Here is a 24628-nt window from a genome sequence, read left to right as displayed (position 1 = left end):
AAACCCAATAGTACATATGGGGCTGTGCTTGCTTCAGATGGTCTTATTTTCAGTTGGTTAAGTATACACATATAAGGCAATCCTTTTCTTGGGATTCCGGTCCTACATTCTAACCCGTTTCAGAGTTCACAGGGAGCTGGAGATTCAGGATAGCTCATTTGTCCTGTTTCTCTAGCTTTCTCTCTCCCTCTCTCTAGTCTTCCTCCACTTAACGTCTTCTTTCCGTCACCAGTGACCCCAGGCTCCATGATCCTTTCAGCTCACAGGCCATATCCTGCTGGCACAGTCTTTTTTGATTGGTCCACAGAGTCTTATCTTAGAATTTAGTTTAATTGCCAAGGATTAAAAATCAAGAGATTTCACATATTTATATTTTCGAGTTCCCTTGAAAAATGAAAATATCTGGAGATAGAGAACCCATATTTCCTCACAGCAATAATTATCTGATGCTGAGTAATGGCTGTCCCCTTTAAATGGGCTGTGCTCTCTCCTAACACTCTCTGTTGCACCCTCATGCCAAAGTAAAGGTGACATTCCCTACGGATCTTGTAACGATGTTACCTTTTTTCATACCTGCCCATTTCACTCATTTACAACTTGCCTGGCCCTGAGGTCCATGAGTTTGAAACTGGTAAGTCAGTCCTTCGGCTTTCCCCACTTTACCCAGTTCTCAGAGAGTAAAGAAGAAAAAGGAGGAAAGAGCCTAAGTAGTGGTCTTCCTTCTGTGTGTGTTAGCTGAAAAATAATCAGGTCTTCCACACTAGATCTCCCATCTTGTGGGCATCTACTATATATTAGGATGCTATCATCTTCTCTTCCTTTAGACAGGTATATGCCATACCCAGAGGAGGGAGGGAGAAGGAAAATACCCCACCTGGCCACATATAATCACTCAATAGCCCAAATGTCAACTGCAAACATACTGATGAAAATGTGTAACTTCAATCATCATGGAAGAACAGAAAGAGGGAAGGAAGAAAGGAGGGAAACTGACATTTGTTGAATACCTACTAAGCGACAGTCATTTTCATATGTTGTCCTATTTAATCGCCACATATTCCCTTAGAAGAATTATTACTGTCATTTTTTATTAATTAGAAAATTGGATTTTGAGAGGAGGTAAATCACTTTTCTGTGGTCACAGGTCTAGTTAAATCCCAGGTCAGAAGGACTGCAGAGTCCATACTCCTTTCCCTACACCACTGTGCTTCTCTGCATGTGACAACATAGGGACGTAAACTATTCCAATGCAAGCTTGAAATCAGTCACTTGCCAAAAACAACAGTAGTGAAATAAGAAAAACGACTCAGGACTCCCGTACCAACTTCAGGGAATCTTTCTTAAATCCATTAGCAATAAGAAGGAAAAAAGGGAACCACTAAAGACCTTGAGAGCTGCTCCCTCACGGATGCAGACACCAACCTCAGCAAAGACTTACCTGGTCCAGCTCATACAAGGCTCAGAAGGATCCAAGATAAGCTCCTCTAAACTCTTTTTTCATAGAGTTAAAAAAATAATAAAGCCCGATGTCACACATAGCTAGAAGTAGAGCCTGGTTTAGAAGTCTCCCTCTTCCTAGTCAAATTCTCTTTATGTTCCACTGAACAAGGAGAAATTGGAAGAATATGAGGGACCACCCCAGTTCAGACCTACAATCCAGCCTACCAAAGCCAGTCTTCAAAGGAGGCAGGTAGACAGCCATACAATTACGTTTCCAGGTGGTGCAAAGCATCTCCCTGCCCAGAAATGCCTCTTCTTCATGCCTGCCTCCCTGGCTCAAACATTATAGATCCATTCCTCTGGGCAAAGGTACTCTGTCTTGAGAAAGAGTCCCCTGTAAAACTGCATGCTTTTTATAAAGGCCAGGCCATCTATCAAATATTAACATGCCAGTGTGAGTCCAATAAAGACGATTTCTAAGGGTAGAAAGCTGGAGTAAAGCAGATGACTTGAGGCGCAGCACATGCTTGCACACAGTGAGAGTTTATGAATGTCCACTGGCTTGAACAAAATTAAACCATGTGGATTTCCAGACCAAAGGATCCTAAATTTTATTGTTTTTCTCTAGATCTTTAGCTAGTGCCCAAAGCAAAGTTAACTGCCCTAGGGAAGAACAGATTGCTAAGGACAATTACAATAATGTGCAAGTAAACAAATTCTTACAATGAATGGGTCACTCACACACAAAAAAGAAAAGGTTTAAGTCTTCAAACAGGAAGAAAAGCAATTATTCATCAATTCAATCTCCTAGTTAAACATAAAGTAAATTTTTTTTACCCTATAATAGTCTACATTTAAGATCAGGTTTGACCTAAGAGGATTTTAATAATACTAAAATCAGCTGGGTGGCTGGCCCCGTGGCTCAGTGGTTAAGTTCCCACATTCCGCTTCAGCGGCCCTGGGTTTCGCTGGTTCAGATTCTGGGTGTGGACCCAGCATGGCTTGAGCCATGCTGAGGCGGCGTTCCAAATGACAGAACTAGAAGAACCTACAACTAGAATATACAACTATGTACTTGGGGGGCTTTGGGGAGAAGAAGAAAAAGAAAAATGATTGGCAACAGATGTTAGCTCAGGGCCAATCTTTTAGAATAATCAATTAGTTAATTAAAATAAAATCATCTGGGAGCACTCTCCTCTATGTATATTCCCCAGGAAGTGCATGTTGGATCATTAACTCCATTTCCAGCCCCTCCCCCATCTCTAGAAAATCGGGTTGGGGCTGAAAGGTCCAAGCTTCTAATCATGGCTTGGTCTTTCTGGTGACCAGCACCCATCTAGGAGCCCAGCAAGAATCACCTCATTAGAACAAAAGGTGCAGCTATCACGCAGGAAATTCCAGGGGATTTAGGAACTCTGTGTCGGGAACCGAGGTCAAAAACTAAATATTAGAACAAAAGATGCTCCTCGTGCTCTTATCACTTAGGAAATTACAAGGGTTTTAGGAGTTCTGTGCTGGAATTCAAGGGCAAAGACCAATATATATATATATTTTCTATTATTCCACAGTGGTGTACATATTTTATTTTTTCTTTCATCCTTAACATTTGTGTAGTATACGCAAAGACAGCAAACATATAGTTGGCCCTCAGTAAATATTGTTGAATGAATGAATGCATACATTCTTTGGGATTTGATGAGTTCCAAGTCAAATCTTTATTCAGCTATCTGTGCTGAGTGTTAAGATCATTCAATACAGGGCCAATTGTTCCTGTCCACCTAAATACTGTCCTTCCTGATGACTTTCTTTCAGTTTAGAATGCAGTTGTGAACAAGCCAGAAGAATGCGTACAGGCTATTGGATTTGAACTTTACTCTCTGAGTTGGCCATTGACTCACCTCTGTGAGCAATCTCATAATTAATATTTATTTTAACACGGAAACTGTGTTTTGGACTGCGATCAAGTCAAAGAAAGTTGAGCTCCCTCAGCAACCACAAAGCCACTAATTATTGGCAAAAAGTTGGTCCCTTGATCGCTAGATTTTTATTTTAGTCTTTGAAGTCTATGATGCTTTCTTGAGAATCTGGAATTCTGCATACTAAATACTGTCATTTTCTAGAAACTAGAACAGTTTGGGGACATTTTCAGACTTTTATTTTCTACTACACCAACTGTTGTTTTTATTTTGTTTGGGTTTTGTCTTGAGCTAAGTTGAAGACATTTTTCTAAAATCAAGAAAAGACAAAGTCACTTGAAAGTAAAATCTCTGTGAATACCAAAAGGTCTAATAGAATACTCCATTGTGTATAGTCTTTTATCTATGAAGATTACCATTTCAGCAAAAGTCAATATCATAAATAATAACACTAGTAACAAAGATTTAGATGTTACAAAACTGCATAAAACTACATATCATAACAAAATATCTTAAAATTATGTTGTATTTTCTCCATTAGTAGATTTTCAAAAAGAATATAACAGAAACTTCTATGTAGCAGAGTTATGGGGAGGAGATATCTAAATCTGAAGATCCAGCATGGAAAATATGTTTGGGTTGTAAATCTGGAGAGTGGGATGAGGTATACACCACCAGGAGACATCAGAGATGATGTAAACTTACCATAGGTATTGACGGGTGTCTGGGCAGAGGCAAGCTGCAAACCTGATCCCAATCTGGACTAAAACATGGCTTTGTCTGCAGGGAGTCTTGCCCTGTGTCTGCAATCCGAATGCAAGCAGATCAAAGTACTAAGATCCTCAGTCAAAATGGCGCAATAATAGTTCAGTGAGTAAGCTAAGTGGCCTGCATCTGGATGGAGGGAAAAAGTCATGTGGTGGCAACCAGAGCTGGGGGACACTTCAAACTTTACTGTAAGCAAGAGAATATTCCCATCCTTGCTCCCAACCTCTACATACCCCCTTTCTAATACCCCCTCATGGGAAGAGGAGTTGCTAACCTGATTGATAAAGCCAGGACCTCTACTCGGCCATGTTTTACTGGTGGGTGAAATTTATTCTGCCTTAAAGCCCAGTATCCATTCATGGCACTCAATTGTTTGCTTCCTGCCTCAGAACCTGGCAAGGCCTGGTCCCTAGAGGCACAGTAGCCATCCTCATCCATCACTTCCAATCTATATGCGTAGTTAGATAAGTGAAGTTGGGGCTCCTGTTACATCCTTCTCTTTCTGGAAACTACTTTTGCCTTTAGGCGTAAGCCCTTTGCAGGTTCCAGGGAGAGTCCTGCACTGAGGGTTACTGGCTGATATCAATAAAGTATAGGTGGGGACAGAGCTAATTATCCTTGTCACACTATCTATATACTTCCTTTTTCCTCCTTTCTCAGAGTGATAGCTTGGGAAGCACCAATGTAACGTGCATTTTTCTGGATCTAAGGCAGGATCTTCCTTCTTGAAAAAAAGCAACCCCCCCCCCCAGGTTTACCCAGAAGCAGGTGACTCAAATGTTCTCACAAGCAAGTGTGATCGCCTACAATACAGCATTAAGTTTTTTCCCACTGCTTTTGGTCTAATTCCACTCCCATGAATACTAGCATATCTTCCACTAGGCATGCTGCCCACTTCTGCTTGTTTCTTTTCCCACCAAGTGCCATGACTATTTCCTTTAGATATCACCATATCTACCAGGTACCACTGCCCTTACAAAGTACTGTTTATATATCCTCTGGGACCTGCCACACCCACAAGGCACCACTGACTTTTCCAGTCTCTGCTGCTGCTTCCCTGGTAGTATCCTAGTTCTACTCATCAAGTAATGATGCTACTTCTCTAGATGCTTTGTCTCCTAGAGACTGCTGCCTTTTCCTCCAACAAACACAAAATTGTGCAGGCACTGCCATCTCCGCCAGGTGTTATTGCAGTTGCTGTTGTCTGACACGAGGATGCACTGGAATCCTTGAAGTACCAAAGCTAAGGAATATGTCAAGATAGGCTTGCTGGATTTAGCAAAACAAACACCAGGATACCAAGGATACCACTTAAATTTGAATTTCAGGTAAACAACAGGTAATATTTTAGATTAAGTATGTCCCATATATTGTATGAAGTAGTATTTGGGGCACACTTATACTCAAAAGTTATTTGTTGTTTACTTGAATTTCAAACTTAACTGGGCATCCTGTATTTTACCTAGCAACCCTAGTGTGGGACCAGTGGAGAATTAGAGCTTCTGTCTCCATTTGTGAAAAACTCCATTAGAAATGAGCCAAAGCAGTACTTACCATAACCTAATATACTGTCTTTTTAGTGCAGACAGCTTTTGTAGTTTTTATTAAAAACCCTCTACGAATCCGTGACTTAGACGTGATTCTATGGGAATTGGTTCATGGACAAAATCAGTCAAAATCACCTCACTCCAGTCCATTCCACATCCAACGATAAGGCTTTATTACACAGTCATTCACAATAGCCTGACTTCTTTTTCCCTTCAGATGAGTTCTCACCTTAGGGGAAAAAAAGAGCAATAGAAGGGGAGCTTATTCCTACTAGATATTAAATCATATTATAAAGCCTCTGTAATAAAAACAATGTAGCACTAGTACATGAAAAGATAGACCAATGTAACAGAATAGACATCTCACAAATAGACCTAAATGCATGTGATGATTTAATATATGTTAAATGGGGACAAATCAGATGGGAGGGGGAAAGATGGATTAAATGATATTGGAACAACTGGAGAACCATTTAGTAAAAATCAGATCCACCTTTCATATCGTATGCCAGGATAGATTCCGGGTGGGTTGAATATTTAAATGTAATAAATGAAACCTTATAACTACTAAAAGAAACCATGAATTCCCTTATAACCTGGAGGTGAGGAATACCTTCCCAACTATGATGCAAAATCCAGAAGCAATAAAGACATGAGTGGTACCTTTATAAAGACTAGACTACATACATACTTTGATGAATCTGACTACATAAAAATAAAAAAAGTTTGCATGGCCAAAAATTCCCATTAAGCAAAGACAAATGATAAACCTGGAAATGGTACCTGAAATTTCAAACATAAACAAAGAGCTGATATATTTAATATACGAAGAGCTCTTAAACATTAAAAAAAAAGACTATTAACCCAATGAGAAAAATATACAAAAGAGAAGAATAGACAATTTACAACAAAAATAAAAATGAATCTTAAATATAAGAAAAGATGCTCAATATTACAAGAGCATCTTGTAACAAGAAAAATGAAAATTAAAACTAACCTCTGGTATACCACTTCCATCAGATTGGCCCACATCCAAGAATATGACAACATATTCTTTTAATCCAGGTGCAGAGTAATGAGAACTTTCATACATTACTGCTGATGATTGCTCCCATTGAGAAGAATTTAGTAATATCTGGCAAAACAGAAAAATGTGAAATTACTTATACAAAAAAATCATTCACTGTTAAATTCTATGGGTAATAACAACCCAAAAGTCCATCAGTAGGGGTCTGTTCGAGTAAAACTATGGTAAATCCACATGTTGGAATTCTATGTAGTGTCAAAAAGAATGAGGTAAATCTCTAATTACTCTAATTACTGATATGGGAATGATCTTCAGGATATATTAATAAGTGAAAAAAGAGGAAGTTACAGAACACTACATTTTGTGTAAAAATTGGGTGGGAAACACAAATATATTTTTATTTATGTATGTGTGTATGTATTTGCTTATATTTAAAAAATACTGGAAAGAAAGATCAAAACATTTAAATATAGGGGTAAGGAGGTGGCAAGGTAGAGAACCGTGAAGGGGTGTGACACTTCTCAAATATGTCTTTTTATATAGTTCTGACTTTGGAAGCAGAAAACTTCTACTTTTCCAAAGTAAAATTAAATTTAAGAAGCAATCCTTAAAAATTGTAAAAACCCTGAGAAACCACTAAAAAAAAGGAGAATTATTTCAAGGGACTAGAACACAGTATTTTGACTCTACATTTTTAGTGATATATATTCTAAGAACAAAGAGAGCAGTAAGAATGTGTAAACCTCATCCAGTAACCTAAGAGCAGCAATATTGGTATTATTATTTTGAATCTGTTTTCTGTATTTTATAAAGTAATGTAATAATACTTAATGTTATTAGGGATTAAGATTTTCAATGTAAGATAAAAGAGATACAAGTATAAAATCAAAGTTAGAGGGGCCGGCCCAGTGGTGTAGTGGTTAAGCTCTGCAGCCCAGGGTTTGTCAGTTCAGGTCCTAGGTGTGGACCCACACACCACTCATCAAGCCATGCTGTGGAGGCGTCCCACATAGAAGAACTAGAAGGACTTACAACTAGGATAGACAACTATGTACTGGGGCTTTGGGGAGTGTAAAACAAAATGAGGAAGACTGGCAACACATTAGCTCAGGGCCAATGTTCCTCACCAAAAAAAGCATACTTTTTTAAAAAAAATCAAAGATTTAAAAATCTTACAATACTGAATTTAAATCAAGAACATCAGTAAAAACTCTAGATTATTTTCTTTTCAAACATAAACATTCCCTAGCTCTGTCCACCAGAAAGGATTAGAAGTAATGACAATCCAATAGCTACGAATACATCTAGCAACCAGATTGTGGTCTCTAAATGCCATTTCCCAGTGAAAGGATTCAGAACTCCTTGGAGGAACAGCTAGTTCAAGGTCTGGAGCAGGAAATATATAAGATAAGCCAGGGACCAGAATGCAAGGAAGCTGTCAAAGTCTTGTCAAAAAGACAATATGATGTGGTTACCATTGGCCAAAGATGAGACTATAAAAGCATCAAAAGTAATAATAAATGAGGGCCAGCCCAGTGGTGCAGTGGTTAAGTTTGCACATTCTGCTTTGGTGGCCCAAGGTTTGCCAATTTGGATCCTGGGTGCAGATCTACACACTGCTTGTCAAGCTGTGCTGTGGCAGGCGTCCCACATATAAACTAAAGGAAGATGGGCACAGATGTTAGCTCAGGGCCAGGCTTCCTCAGCAAAAGGAGGATTGGCAGCAGATGTTAGTTCAGGGCTAATCTTTCTCAAAAAAAAAAAAAAAGGAAGAAAAGTAATAATAAATGCAATTGATTACGTATATAAAACCCATGAACTTATATTTATATATATTTTTATATTGATAAAAAAAGTTAAAATTCCACACATTGGACACAGTTGCAAGTAACTAGGTACCAACACCTTAAAAGGAAAGAATTTGGCCTTCTCCTGCCTTTACTGTACTGACAGTATTTTGGGGTAACAAAATAGCCCTGGTTCATAAGGAAAAGTTTTGTCTGTTTTGTGTGTGAGAGGAAGATTTGCCCTGAGCTAACATCTGTTGTTCTCTTTTTTACTTGAGGAAGATTATTGCTGAGCTAACATCTGTGCCAATCTTCCTCTATTTTATGTGGGACACTGCCACAGCATGGCTGGATGAGTAGTGCTAGGTGTGTACTCGGGATCCGAACCTGTGAAGCCTGGGCCACCGAAGCAGAGTGCATGAATTTAACCACTACACCACTGGGCTGGCCCCAAGGAAGAGTTTTTTACAGAAGTGATGCTAATAAATAGTTAGAAAAATCACCATTTTGTAATCCCTAATAAAATGGATTCATACTATCATAGTAATGGATAAAATCATTAGATAAAATATTGATGGGAACCCCAATGCTCAGTCTTAAAGTGGGACAAGCAGATGTTGTGGGGCTCCTGATATGATGCAACACGAATCACACAGTACCACCTATGAAGCCTTCTTGCCAGAACAGTCGAGCCCGAATCTAATCAAGCCTCTAAAGCCAAACTGCATTTATGGGAAACGTGGGGAGAAAAGGAACAAGGTGAATGATATCACAAGGAAGAAAACCAATAAATCCAGAATGTAGAGGTAGAGTATACAAGAAGTGACCCTGTGTGATAGTCTTTATGTGTCAATGTGACTAGACTTTAGTCCCTAGTTATTCAAACACTAATCTAAGTGTTGTGAAAGTATGTTGTAAATGTAATTGAAGTCCATAATCAATTGATTTTAAGTAAGAGAAATTATCCTAGATAATCTGGGTGGGTCTGATTCAATCAGCTGAAAGAATTTAGAAGCAGAATTGAGGTTTCCCAGAGGAAGAAATTCCACCTGTGCATAGTAGTTTCAGCTCATGTCCAAGAGTTCCAGCCTGCCCCTCCTGAGAGCTTGCCCTATGGATTTCCAACTTGCCTTCCAGCCCCCACAACTGAGTGAGCCAATTCCTTGCAATAAATCTTAGTATATATTTCCTACTTGTTCTGTTTCTCTGGTTGCACCCTGACCAATACACAGTCTCTGCCACAAATTAACAGAATGAAAAAAGGAGGGGAGGAGGACTGCTCTAAATTAAAATATAACAATCAAATGCAATGAGAGGATCTTGTTTGGATCCTGTAAGAAACCTGTAAGAGAGTGGTAAGATATATTTAAAGTGCTGAAAGGAAAAATCTACAGCCAAGAATACTCTACCAGGCAAGATTATCATTCAGAACGGAAGGAGAGATAAAGAGTTTCCCAGACAAGCAAAAACTAAAGGAGTTTATCACCAAGAAACCAGCCTTACAAGAAATCCAAAAGGGACTTATTTAAATGGGAAAGAGAAGACCACAAATAGGAATGAAAAAATTATTAGAAAAGAAAGCAATAAAATCACTGGTAAAAGCAAATATACAGTAAAGGTAGCAGATCAACCACCTATGGAGCTAATATGAAGGTCAAAAGACAAAAGTACTAAAATTATCTATTTCCATGATAAGAGGGTAATGGATACACACACACACAAAAGGTTAGATATGATATCAAAAACACAAAATATGGGAAGAGGGAAGTAAAATGGTAGAGCTTTTAGAAAGAGGTCAAAATAACGAGACTATCAACTATCTACGTAGGTTATTATATATGAACCTCATGGGGATCACAAACCAGAAACATACAATAAATACACAAAAAATTAAGAGAAAGGAACCCAAATATAATACTAAAGAAATCCATCCAACCACAAGGGAAGAGAGCAAGAGAAAAATAAAGGAACAGAGAAGAACTACTAAAACACCCAGAAAAAAGGTAACACAATGTCAATAAGTACATTCTTCTCAACAGCTACTTTAAATGTCAGTGGACTAAATACTCCAATCAAAAGGCATAGCGTGGCCGATTGGATAAAAAAAACAAGACCCATATATATGCTGCATACAAGAGACACACTTCAGACCTAAAGACACTCATAAACTGAAAGTGAAGGAACGGAAAAAGATACTCCATGCAAATGGCAATGGTAAGAAAGTTGAGCTAAGAATACTTATATCAGACAAAATAGACATTAAAATAAAAACTGAAATAAGAGACAAAGAAGGGCACTACATAATGATAAGGGGAACAATCCAACAATAGGATATAACACTTGAAAATATCTATGCACTCAACATAGAAGCACCTAAATATGTAAAGCAACTATTAACAGACATAAAAGGAGAAATAAACAGTAACACAGTAATAGTAGGGGACTTTACCACTCCACTTACACCAAAAGATAGATCATCCAAACAGATGATCAATAAGGAAACATTGGCCTTAAACGACACATTAGACCAGATGGACTTAGTAGATATATACAGAACATTCCATCCCCAAACCACAGAGTATACATCCTTTTCAAATGCACATGGAACATTCTCCAGGATAGATCACATCTGGCCACAACACAAGTCTCAATAAATTTAAAAAGACTGAAATAATACCAAGCATCTTTTCTGACCACAAAGGTATGAAACTAAAAATCAACTACAGGAAGAAAACCAGAAAAGCCACAAATATGTGGAGATTAAACAAATGGTACTGAATGATGACTGGGTCAATGAAGAAATCAAAGGAGAAATCAAAAAATACCTGGAGACAAATGAAAATATGACATGCCAAAATTTATGGAACATAGCAAAAGCAGTTCTAAGAGAGAATTTTATAGCAATACAGGCTTACCTCAACAAACAAGAAAAATCTCAAATACACAATCTAACAGTGCACCTAAAAGAACTGGAAAAAGAAGAACACACAAAGCCCAAAATCAGTAGAAGGAAGGAAAGAATAAAAATCAGAGCAGAAATAAATGAAATAGAACTTAAAAAAAATAGAAAAAGTCAATAAAACCAAGAGCTGGTTCTTTGAAAAGATAAACAAAATTTACAAACCTTTAGCTAGACTCATCAAGAAAAAAAGAGAGAAGTTTCAAATAAATAAAATCAGAAAGGAAAGAGGAGAAATTACAATGGACACCTCGGAAATACAAAAGACTGTAAGAGAATACTACGAAAAGCTGTACACCACCAAATTGGATAATCTAGAAGAAATAGATAAATTCTTAGAATCATACAACCTTCCAAAACTGAATCAAGAAGAAATACAGACTTTGAATAGATCGATTACTGGTAAGGAGATCAAAACAGTAATCAAAACCTCCCCAAAAAATAAAAGCCTGGGACCAGACGGCTTCCTTGGTGAATTCTACCAAAGATTCAAAGAAGACCTAATACCTATCCTTCTTAAATTCTTTCAAAAAATTGAAGAGGAGGGGAAGCCTCCTAACTCATTCTACAAAGCCAACATTACCCTGATACCAAAACCAGACAAGGATAACACACAAAAAGAAAATAACATGTCAATATCACTGATGAACATTGATGCAAAAATCCACCACAAAATACTAGCAAAGCAAATACAACAATACATTAAAAAGATCATACACCATGATCAAGTGGGATTTATTCCAGGGATGCAGGGATGGTTCAACATCCACAAATCAATCAACATGATACCCACATTAACAAAATGAAGAATAAAAATCACATGATCATCTCAACAGATGTAGAGAAAGCATTTGACAAGAGAAAGCATTTGGCAAGACACAGCATCCATTTATGATAAAAACTCTGAATAAAATGGGTACTGAAAGAAAGTACCTCAACATAAGAAAGGCCATATATAACAAACCCAGAGCTAACATCATTCTCAGTGGAGAAAAACCGAAAGCTACCCCTCTAAGAACAGGAACCAGACAAGGATGTCCACTTTCATCATTCTTATTTAACACAGTATTGGAAGCCCTAGCTACAGCAATCAGGAAGGAAAAAGAAATAAAATTGGAAAAGAAGAAGTGAAACTGTCACTATTTGCAGAAGACATGATTTTACATAGAGAAAACCCTAAAGAATCCACCAAAAAACTTTTAGAAATAATAAATGGACACAGTAAAGTTGCAGGATACAAAATCAATATACAAAAATCAGTTGCATTTCTTTTTTTTTTCCCTCCCCAAACCCCCCGATACATAGTTGTATATTCTAGCTGTGGGTCCTTCTAGTTGTGGCATGTGGGACACCGCCTCAGCATGGCCCAACGAGCAGTGCCATGTCCGCACCCAGGATCCGAACCCTGGCCCTCTGGAAGCGGAGTGCGCGAACCCAACCACTTGGCCATGGGGCCGGACCCCAGTTGCATTTCTATACACTAACAACGAAGTAGCAGAAAGAGAAATTAAGAACACAACTCCATCTATCATCATAACAAAAAAATAAAATGCCTAGGAATAAACTTAACCAAAGAGATGAAAGACCTGTACACTGAAAACTATAAAGCATTGTTGAAAGAAATTGAAGAAAACGCAAAGAAATGGAAAGATATTTTATGCTGTTGGATTGGAAGAATTAACACAGTCAAAATGTCCATACTTTCTAAAGCAATCTATAGATTCAGTGCAATCCCTATCAAAGTCCTAACAACATTTTTCACAGAAATAGAACAAAGAATCCTAAAATTTATATGGAACAACAAAAAATCCCAAATAGCCAAAGGAATCCTGGGAAAAAGGAACAAAGCTGGAGGTATCACACACCCTGATTTCAAAATATACTACAAAGCTATAGTAATCAAAACAGCATGGTACTGGCACAAAAACAGACACACAGATCAATGCAACAGAATCGAGAGCCCAGAAATAAACCCACACATCTACGGACAGCTAATTGTCAACAAGGGAGCCAAGAACACACAATGGAGAAAGCAGAGTCTCTTCAATAAATGGTGCTAGGAAAACTGGACAGCCACATGCAAAAGAATGAAAGTAGACCATTATCCTACACCACACACAAAAATCAACTCAAAATGGATTAAAGACTTGAAAGTAAGTCCTGAAACTATGAAACTTCTAGAAGAAAACATAGGCAGTACAGTCTTTTTTTTTTTTGAGGAAGATTAGCTCTGAGCTAACTACTGCCAATCCTCCTCTTTTTGCTGAGGAAGACTGGCCCTGAGCTAACATCCATGACCATCTTCCTCTACTTTATACGTGGGACACCTACCACAGCATGGCTTTTGCCAAGCGGTGCCATGTCTGCACCTGGGATCCAAACCGGCGAACCCCGGGCTGCTGAGAAGCGGAACATGCGCACTTAACTGCTGAGCCATGGGGCCGGCCCCTGCAGTACACTCTTTGACGTTTGTCTTAGCAGCATATTTTCAAGTGCCATGCCTGATCGGGCAAAGGAAACAATAGAAAAAAAATAAACAAATGGGACTACATCAAACTAAAAACCTTCTGCACAGCAAAGAAACCATCAACAAAACAAAAAGACAACCTAACAATTGGGAGAAGATATTTGCAAACCATATATCTAATAACGGGTTAATCTCTATAATATATAAAGAATGCACACATCTCAAAAACAAAAAAACTAACAACTAACTTAAAAAGTGAGCAAAAGATCTGAACAGACATTTCTCCAAAAAAGATATACAGATGGCCAACAGGCACATGAAAGGATGTTCAGCGTCATTAGCTATCAGGGAAACGCAAATCGAAACTACAGTGAAATATTACCTCACTCCCATCAGAATGGCTAAAATTAACAAGACAAGAAACAAGTGTGGGAGAGGATGTGGAGAGAAGGGAACTCTCGTACATTGCTGGTGGGAGTGCAAACTGGTGCAGCCACTATGGAAAGCAGTATGGAGATTCCTCAAAAAATTAAGAATAGAACTATCATATGATCCAGCTATTTCACTGCTGGGTATTTATCCAAAGAACATGAAAACATGAGTGTGTAAAGATACATCGACTCCTATGTTCATTGCAGCATTATTCACAAGAGCCAAGACTTGGAAGCAACCTAGGTGCCCATCAAGGGATGAATGGACAAAGAAGATGTGGCATATATACACAATGGAATACTACTTGGCCTTAAAAAATGATGAAATCTGGCCATTTGGGACAACATGGATGGACCTTGAGGGTATTATGCTAAGTGAAATAAGTCAGCGAGAGAAAGTCAAATACTGTGTGATCTCACTCATAAATAGAAGATAAAAACAACAGTAATCATATAGAGATAGAGATTGGATTGGTGGTTACCAAAGGGGAAGGGGGGAGGGAGGAGGGCGAAAGGGGGGATTAGGCGCATGTTGTGGTGATGGATTGTAATCAGTCTTTGGGTGGTGAACATGATGTAACCCACACAGAAATTGAAATATAATGATGTACACCTGAAATTTATATAACGTTATAAACCAATGTTACCACAATATAAAAAAAATTTAAACCAAAGAAATAAAAGCAGATAGCTGAGTACAGAGCTTGAGAAGCAGCAGCCAGAAAGGAGGGATCAATAAGATATAAAAACCTCACAGCAGAGCATCCTGGAAGATGATGAAGTTTTAACCCTACTTGTAGCTGACATGTTGTTCCTCCATATTCTACACTGATATAATTAAAAGCAGTAATGTATTGTGACATAAAGCTCTAGACTAGTGGCCAGGAAATCTGGATTCTCACCCAGTTTAGCGAACTTGCTCTGCAGTACTTAGGTGAATCACTTCCCATCTCTGCGTCTCACTTAATTTCCTCATCTATAAAAGAAGAATGTTGGACCAGATGATTTATTAGAATGTTCTTTGAACTTTATGATTTTATGAATTACATGCAGGAAGTTAAAAATATTTACAATTCATAGGCACTAAAAGCCTTCCTCATATATTCCCACAGTCCTGTCACAGATGTTTAGTGACCTTATGAAAAGCAGGAGGCATTGGACATACTTTCCTAGAAAAACACCATTTCAAAAGTCTCGCAGATTTTCCTGATCTTCACTACAGGACTGTGTTTACCACAATTTTTTTGAAATCTCTAGTGTTTTAACTGGAAAATGCCAAGATAAACTAGGAAAATCTGAAAACACATTACAAATTGCAAGATTCATTACAAAAGGATCCTTCTTCTTATAAAAGGATTAACTTAGAGGTTTCTTCTTCCATGATTCTTACCATTTATATTTATGGTTTCCTACATTTTTTTCTACACTTTTTTTATATGTAAGAAAAATAAGGGTTCCCTTATCCTGTTACCAAATAACTTCATAACTCCTATTCCAGAGAGAATTTCTAATCTCTTCTATTATGCTTTTTAAAATAATCCTTATTACTGTCTTATTCTGTTTTACATTCTAATTAATTCATTATGCTTGTGCAGAGTTAAAAAAAAGCCATAGTGATGAGAAGGAACTATCTAGAGATGTCAATAATAATACTAATTTTAAAATATTTTAGTCTCGTAGTCTGCCCTATAGTCCAATCTTCACTATACTCTCCATGAGATGTAAGAAGGAGGGCTGGACGCCTTTTATAAAGTTGAAGGCAATTTGCAGAGCAATTTTTCTGATTTCCAGGCTCAGATTAGGCTTAAATATTAAGAATAGGTATGTCTTTTTCCCCAACTTCATTGAGGCATTATTGGTATACAATAAGCCACAGATGATAAAACTGTACAATTTGAGAAGTTTTGACATAAACGTACACCTATGAAACCATCACTATAATAAAGAAAATGAACATATCCATTACCCCAAATGTTCCCTCCTGCTCCTTTGTGATACCACCTTCCCACCCGTCTCCACCCACCCTGCTTCATGCCCCCACATCCCCAAGGAACCACTGATCTGCTTTTTGTCATTATAGTTTGGATTTTCTAGAATCTTATATCAATGGAATTACACAATAGCTGTTCTTTTTTGGTCTGGCTTCTTTCACTCAGAACAATTATTTTGAGATGCATTCATGTTGTTTAGTGTATCAGTCATTCATTCCTTCTTATTGCTGAGTAGTATTCTGTTGTGCAGATATACCACAGTTTGTTCTCCAGTCACATGTTGATGGACATTTGGGTTGTTTCCAGTTTGAGCCCATTACAAATAATAGTCCTATGAATATTCATGTACAAGTCTTTGGGGGTAAACACCTAGGAGTGGAATGGCTGCATCAAAGGATAGGTGTATGTTTAGCTTTTTAAGAAATGGCCAAACCTACTCACAAAATAAGTGTATTATTTTACATTTCCTACATACAATATATGAGAATTCCAGTTGTTTCACATCCTTGCCAACACTTCATATGATCAGTCTTTCTAATTTTAGCCATTCTAGTGAATAGCCTGTGCCATGATATCTCATTGTACTTCTAATTTGCATTTTCTTAATGACTAATGATGTTGAGCATCTTTTCATGTGATTATTTTGTCATCCATACATCTTCTTCAGTGATGTGTCTGTTTAATTTTCTGCCTTTTTAAAATTAGGTTCTTTGTCTCCTTGCTGAGTTGTAAGAGCTCTTTATATATTCGAGCTAGAAGTCCTTTGTCAAATATGTTTTGCAAATATTTTCTTTCAGTCGATAGCTTGCATTTTCATTTTCTTAAGAGTGTTTCAAAAACAGAAGTTTTAATTTTGATGAAGCAAAATCTATCAATTTTTCTTCCTTTTATAGTTTGTGCACTTTTGTGCCATGTTTAAGAAATCTGCCAAATTCAAGATCACCAAGATTTTTCTCCTATGTTCTCTTCTGTAAGTTTTATAATTTTAGCTCTTAAATTTAGATTTATGATCCATTTTTAGTTAATTTTTGTGTATGTTATGAGGAAAGGATCAAGATTATTTTCATTTTTTTTGGCATACACTATCCAATTGTTCCAGCATTGTTTGCTGAAAAGACTGTCCTTTACTATTGAATTTCCTTGGTGTATTTGTTGAAAATCAATTGACTATATACGTGTAGGTCTATCTCTGGACTCTCTGTTCTGTTCCATTGCTCTATTTGTTTATCTTTACAGTGATACTGTCACCGACTAACTGCCCCAAGTAACTCAAAGGAGGTTTCGAAAGCACTTAACTGTTTCTCAAAGCTGTTTTTCAGTTATGTTAAGAGATGCAATCACCAACCACCCAGAACCAATCTAAACTCCGCAGCAATAGTGGTGCCTGAGCAGACAACCCGAGAAGTGTCCAAAAGTTACCTTTGCTTCATTTTAATGTTAAGATCTCCACCTCAGGAGGAGCTTAAGCCTTACTACCATAACATGCAATGTATGTGAGAGCACGTTTTCAAACTACGCCTGTATGAGCTTATACCCACCTCTACATGTGAATATTCACTCCCCATCCAAAATAAAAGGTACCTATTTTCCCTTGCTTGGGCAGCCACGGCTTTGGAAGTGATTCCCTGTGGTCTCCTTATTTGCTGTACATCAATTGTACTTTGTGTGACAACTACTTCTGGTAAAAGATTTGATTTCAACTCACCAAGGAGTGACTCACTTTGGTTCGGTAACAAAATTTGGCATCCCAGATGGGACGTCTGTCCCTCTGAGGTTCCAGTCCTCCAGCCACCCAGTTTCCAATGGATGGAGCAGTGGGCTGTGGCAGCATACCCAGGCTAACCGCTTCAGGCTACCGGGGGTCAGGAATTGGACCTCACAAGGAGGATTTCCTTCTTGGTGCTTGTGCTTCCAGTTTGACGTCGCTGCCCCATTAGGAGACCTAGTGGCCACACTGAGCATTTTGCTTGGAGGATCTCTCAATGGAAATAAGTGTATGGACCCCATGGCACAGCAATAAGAGTTATTTCTTTAAGTTGTCTCACAAAGTCTGTTTTAGGTTGGCTTATAGAATTCAGGAGTTATACAACCTGGCCATTGGGTCTGGTGAAACAGGAGTGATCTGACCCTTGACTAGTGGTTCCTGAAGGCTCAAGTCCTGGAGGGACAAGGCGTGGGTTCAAGTCCCCTCTGGAGTCACTGAGTCTGTCTTTTGTGTGTTTAAGTCCCTTCTGAATCCTTTGAATCTGCCTTCTCAGTTGGGGACACCTGACATTGATCTTGTTTTTCTTCAATCCCTCTGACATTCCGGCTTTCTGGACTCCCAGGTCCCCCTCTTTTCCTTTCCGTCTTTATTGGCAGTCCCTGAGTGAAACTCAGCATCAACCAGTTTTATTTTCCCTTTCACTCCATGCTAAAGTATTTCCACTGCTCTCCCTTTCGCTTCCACAATACCTCCTCAGGTCTCAGTGGGGTACTTTTGTCTCCTTAGTTATCTACTTGCAGGATTTGGCCAACAAAAGGAAGAATCTCTTCCTGCACCTTTTGCCCAGTTGACAGAAAGATCTTGCAACTGAGCTCACTCTTTTCTTTAAGCAAGAAATTCAGGCTGAAATCTCATACCCTAGTAAGGCCTCTTCAGACCCTCTGCCCAGTCCACTTCTTTGGGAGTGCCTGGTGGGAGTGGGAATTCAAGAGTCGTCCTTTATAGATGGCTCTCAACCCCTGGTTCTTGACCTTCCAAATCTGCTTGGATGCCCAAACATCAGCCCTTACTTGCTTGGGTCTGATTTCAGGCTACTAGGGTGCTAAAACACCTCTGGGTAAAATCTTGTGGCATCTATGTCAGCACTAACCATTATATGTTGCCCCTGGGAGGTTGGAAATAGACGATAAGAAAAGACCCTAGAATATGGGGGTAGGGGGCAAGCTCCATCCCATAAGAGAACCCATCGGGCTGCATTCTTCAGAATTGGAAGGCCTTCAGGCATTCCCCATTGACCTGAAAGTGGATGATCTTTTTATATAACACAGCCTGGCCACAATATTCATTGGAGGTTGGGGGAAGATGGCCAGTAAATGGGACCCTAAATTTTAACACCATGTTACAATCTATTTTGCAAAAGAACCAAGAAATGGGAAAAGATCCCCTGTGTCCAATGAGGAAGGGTTACAAAGAAAATGTAAAATTTGCAAATTAAAGGTTGAACCTAAGACTTCGAAAATACTTCCCATATTGTAAGATATTTCCAACAAGGAGGACCTGCTCCTCCAAGTCAGGAAACGTGGGGCTAAGGAAAGCCTACCTCAGGGTCCACCCTGCTCACATCTTCAGCTTCCTCCCCACCATCAGGCCAGTTGGTGACCCCCAAGAGACCCACCCAGTCGTCACTCCACACAAACTGGAGGCCATAACCCCAAAGTCCCTAACCACAGTGGATTCAGGGCCAAACACTTTACTGTCCACACTGAGCAATTCCCTTACAGGGAATTTGACTCTCCAACAATCAAAGACCCTTTACCCTCCTCTTCCAGATAGTACAACTACATTAGGAACCAGTTACAAACCTGGGATTTATCCCGTGAGACAGGTGCCTGATGATGAAGGGAGACTTATTAATGTACATGTCCCCTCTCCACCTCTGATTTATACAGTTGGAAGGCACTCACTAAAGGATTGAGGGCTGACCCAGAGGAATTCATAAACCAAGCCAAGGGAATCTTCTCCACACATATTCCAACCTGGGCAGATATTCACACAGCCTTCTCACAGACGTGGAAAAGTCAACTGTTCTGTTAAAAGCTGGGGAACACGCAGATAATGAATATGTCCCCGGGTCAGAAATTCACAGGCCGGTGAACTGGGTGTGCCAGGGAATGACCCTGGGTGCACCCTGATGATCAAGAAAAGCTAGGACATTTTCGGGGTCTGCTTTTGAAAGCCATGCAAATGGTAAGCCAGCTACCCATTAACCAGTATAAATTAAGAGAGGTCCAACAAGGCCCTGAGGAAAACCCCTCCGCCTTTTTACAGAGGCTACAGGACTGCCTCAGGTGATATACAAATTGGGACCCTGAGGCCTAGGGCAGAACAGTGGCTCTTAATTCCTATTTCCCTCTCAAAGTGCTCCAGAGTCTGTAGGAAACTCCAAAAGTTGGCTATAGATTCTGATGCTGGTTCAGCACTAGTAGAGGCTGCACTTAGGATGTTCAATAACCGGGATGAAGCTGAGGATGAAAAAGAAGACAAGGTGATGAAAAGGCAAGCTGCCCTGTTAGCTGTGGCCCTCTGGTCTGCTCAAGGTAACCCGAGAGAGAGAAAAAAGATGCCATGGGAGTGACCCCAGCCCCCAACGAGGAACCAAAAGGCCACCAACAAAGTTGGGGGCTTAATCAACGTCCGTACAGCAAACAGGAAGGGCATTGGCAGTGGGATTGTCTGAACCATCCCCAGAGAGGGAAGGCATAGAACAGGACTGAGCCATGGCAACTTCCCTTGACCACAGATGAGAGATGACGGGGCTGTGGGGCTCCCCAAGTGTCTCCAAATAACCAAATCCTCATCTCCCCTGAGCAGCCCCAGGGTGACCTTGTGGGAGGAAAGCATGTTGAATTCTTGCTCAGTACTGGAGCCACGTTTTCAGTGTTGAACACCCAAAAGGGAAACCTTTCCATAAAAAGGTGTAACATAAAAGGAATATCAGGAAAAGAAGAGACCAAAAGTTTCTGGAGCCCTTGACCTGTGAAATAGGATCAAAAATGCTGAAACATTCTTTTCTGTATGTATCAGAATGCCCTGTTCCCCTTCTAGGAAGGCACATGCTATCTAAGTTAGGGGGCTCAATAAGCTGGGAACAAGATAAAATGGAGATCCAAGTTCCCAAAAATCGGGGAGTTGAGCTCATGGCCCTATTGCAAGATACACCAGCACCTGAGAAGGAAGAGATTCCCCTACATGTTTTAAGCCAAGTTATCTCAGAAGAATGGGCACAAGGACAGGTGGGATGAGCAGCCAGTGCCACACCAGTAAAGATAAAATTGAAGCAGACAGATCACTGGCCCCAGGTAAAATAATACCCCTTGAAGCCAGAAGCCATAAGAGGAATCTTTCCTGTAATCAATAGGCTTTTAGAACAGGGATTGATCAGGCCATGTAGATCCCCATGAAACACTCCCATTTTACCTGTTAAAAAGCCAGGAACAGAGGAACATAGACATACATCCTGTAGTACCTAATCCTTACACCCTGCTAGTTAATCTCCCTGGGGACAGCAGGTTCTATATAGTGCTGGATTTAAAAGATGTTTTTTACTGCATCCCATTGGATCCCAAGTCCCAGGAGATATTTGCCTTTGAATCAGAGGACCCAGACTCATCAGAAGCAGTAGTACTGCTAGACTATCTTATCCCAAGGGTTCCCAAACTCCCCTACTATCTTTGGGGAAATCCTGGGCTGAGATTTAAAGGAATTAGAATTAAAACAGAGTACTGTGTGACAGTATGTGGATGACATCCCAATAGCCAGCCCTTCTAAGGAAATCTCTAATGAAAACACTGTAACTATGTTAAATATCCTAGCCAGTAAGGGATATAAAGTGTCTAAAGGGAAAGCATAAATATCTAAAGAAAGCATAAAGTATTTGGGGTTTATCATTTCAAGGGGATAACACAGCCTTCCTCAAGAGAGAAAAATAGTAATATGTCAACTTGCTCCAACAAAAACTCATAGGCAGCTATGGGGATTCTTGGGGATGGCTGGCTTTTGCTGCATTTGGATCCCTAATTTTGGATTGATTGCTAAGCCTCCCTATGATAAACTACAGGGGCCAGAAACGAACCCCTCTGAAAGGGATAAGCTATGTGACCAAGTTTTCAATAAGCTTAAAAACTTGCTAATGGAAGTACCTGCACTGGCCTTACCAGACCTGAGCAAAACATTTGACCTATATGTTCATGAAAGACAGGAAATAGTTATAGGGGTGCTAACTCAAATGTTGGGACCCTGAAAAACAGTGATAGCCTAGGGGCTGACTCAGTGGTGCAGCGGTTAAGTTCGTGCGCTCTGCTTGAGCAGCCTGGGGTGCTCTAGTTCTGATCCCAGGTGCAGACCTATGCACCACTTATCAACCCATGCTGTGGCAGGTGTCCCACATATAAAGTAGAGGAAGATGGGCACAGACGTTAGCTCAGGGCCAATCTTCCTCAAAAAAAACCCAACCAGTGGTAGCCTATTTCTCAAAGCAGCTAGACACTGTGGGAAAAGGATGGCCCCCATGCTTGAGAGTTGTAGCTGCCACCTGCCTCTTAATCAAGGAAGCAGAAAAACTGACTATGGGCCAACCCATGACAGTGTGGACCCCCCACCAAGTCTCTAGCCTACTAGAGTCTAAAGGACATCTATGGCTATGCCAGAATAGGATACTACGATATCAAGTTATGCTGCTAGATTCCCTTCAGATTTCTTTAAAACTCTGTCATACTGTAAACCCAGCTACCCTGCTCCCTGATTCCAGTGGGCCTATTACCCATGTCTGCCCAGAAGTGACTGATCAGGTTTACTCTAGCTGCAAAGATCTCCAGAGTGAACAACTACAATGCAGAGGAAGTATGGTTTGTAGATGGGAGCAGCGTTATGAATAATGGACAAGGAAGAGCAGGTTATGCAGTAGTGTCCCTGCATGCAACCACAGAAGCCAAGGGGCTAACACCAGGCACCTCAGCTCAAAAAGAAGAAATAATTACATTAACTAGAGCTTTGGAATTGGGAAAAGAAAAAATAATATACACAGACTCTAAGTATGCTTTCTCTGTAATTCATGCTCACAAAGCCATTTAGAGATTTTATTTTTTTTTTCCTTTTTTCTCCCCAAAACCCCCCACTACATAGTTGTGTATTTTCAGTTGTGGGTCCTTCTAGTTGTGGCATGTGGGATGCCACCTCAGCATGGCTTGATGAGTGGTGCCATGTCTGCGCCCAGGATTTGAACCAGCAAAACCCTGGGCTGCTAAAGCAGAGCGCATGAACTTAACCACTCGGCCACGGGGCTGGCCCCTCATGAAGCCATTAAGAAAGAAAGAGGACTTCTTAACAGCAGCAGTAAAGAAACTAAACATGGGCCAGAGATCCTTAAACTACTGGAAGTGGCACAGGGCCCCAAGGAAGAAGCTGTGGTCCATTATAAAGGCCATCAAAGGGGAGAATTAGAGACCAATAAAGGAAAGGACTTGGCAGATAAAGCTACAAAAAGGGCTGCTAAATCAAGAGAGCTTCTCCCAATTACCATTAATTCCCACTCTAGCCTTGTATGAATTTACACCAGTGTATTCCCCTGATGAAGGGAAGCCACCACACAGGGTGACCAGTGGTCCCCACTAGTCAAGGGCTGGATGATAACCAAGGAGGGAAGATTTGGGTCCCCAAACAAAAGCTTGGGAGCTCCTTAAGAATGCTCATGATTCTACACATTATGGAAAAGAGACTTTATGCCTATGACAAAGGTCATAAGCACCATAGGTATGAAAGAATTTACTGAAAAAATAATTGAACAATTTGTTTATTGCCAGGGGACAATGTACAAACAAGACCTCCTGTACTTCCCCTGGCCAGAGCAACTCAAATTCAGGGAACTTTACCAGGGGAAGATTGGCAAGTTGATTTTATTGTTATGCCCATGGCCCTCGGGGAATACAGATACTTCTTGGTGTTTATGGGATACATTTACTGGATGGATTGAAGACTTTCCTTGTGGGTCAGAAAGGGTGAACGAGGTAACAAACGAGTTGTTAAAAAAGATAATTCCCCGTTTTGGGTTGCCTAGATCAATTCAGAGTGACAATGGGCCACTCTTTACGTCAAAGACAACCTCTAAAGTCACGAGAGTTTTGAAAGTTAAATGGAGGTTACATGCTACCTGGAAACCACAATCATCTAGAAAAAGTGAGCGGGCCAATCAAACTCTAAAGAAAACTTTGGCTAAACTGTGCTAAGAGACACAAGAAAATTGGCTAAAATTAGTGCCAATAATAGCCCTCACTTGGATAAGGGCTGCTCCAAAAGGCGACCTGAAGCTTAGCTCCTTTGAAATGACCTACGGGAGGCCATTCCCTAAAGACTCAGATTCACTTGCAAACCCAGACCCAGAAGTCTCCATGGCAACCAAACACATAATCAATCTGAAGGAGGTGGTAGACACACTTGATAAATATCGAAACTTCTGTCTTCCCTTGCCTACAGAGGTCAAGCTCCACCCATATGAACCTGGAGATTGGGTCTATCTTAAAACTCGGAAAAGTGGT

General features: G+C 39.8%; 1 long non-coding RNA gene across 2 annotated transcripts in view; it reads right to left on the bottom strand.

The window, feature by feature from the left end:
• Positions 1-24628, bottom strand: part of LOC103559920 (uncharacterized) — a 72893-nt gene that overhangs the window by 44116 nt on the left and 4149 nt on the right. For both annotated transcript variants that reach the window (XR_011541613.1, XR_011541614.1), the window contains 4 exons: positions 15245-15318; positions 6669-6806; positions 5679-5900; positions 4062-4250 (listed from right to left, as the gene is read on the bottom strand). This is a non-coding gene — a long non-coding RNA (uncharacterized lncRNA). The remainder of the gene's footprint in view (positions 1-4061; positions 4251-5678; positions 5901-6668; positions 6807-15244; positions 15319-24628) is intronic.

Source organism: Equus przewalskii, chromosome 6 (assembly GCF_037783145.1).
Source record: "Equus przewalskii isolate Varuska chromosome 6, EquPr2, whole genome shotgun sequence".
Taxonomy (NCBI): Eukaryota; Metazoa; Chordata; class Mammalia; order Perissodactyla; family Equidae; genus Equus; species Equus przewalskii.
This window is presented reverse-complemented; position numbering and strand designations above follow the sequence as displayed.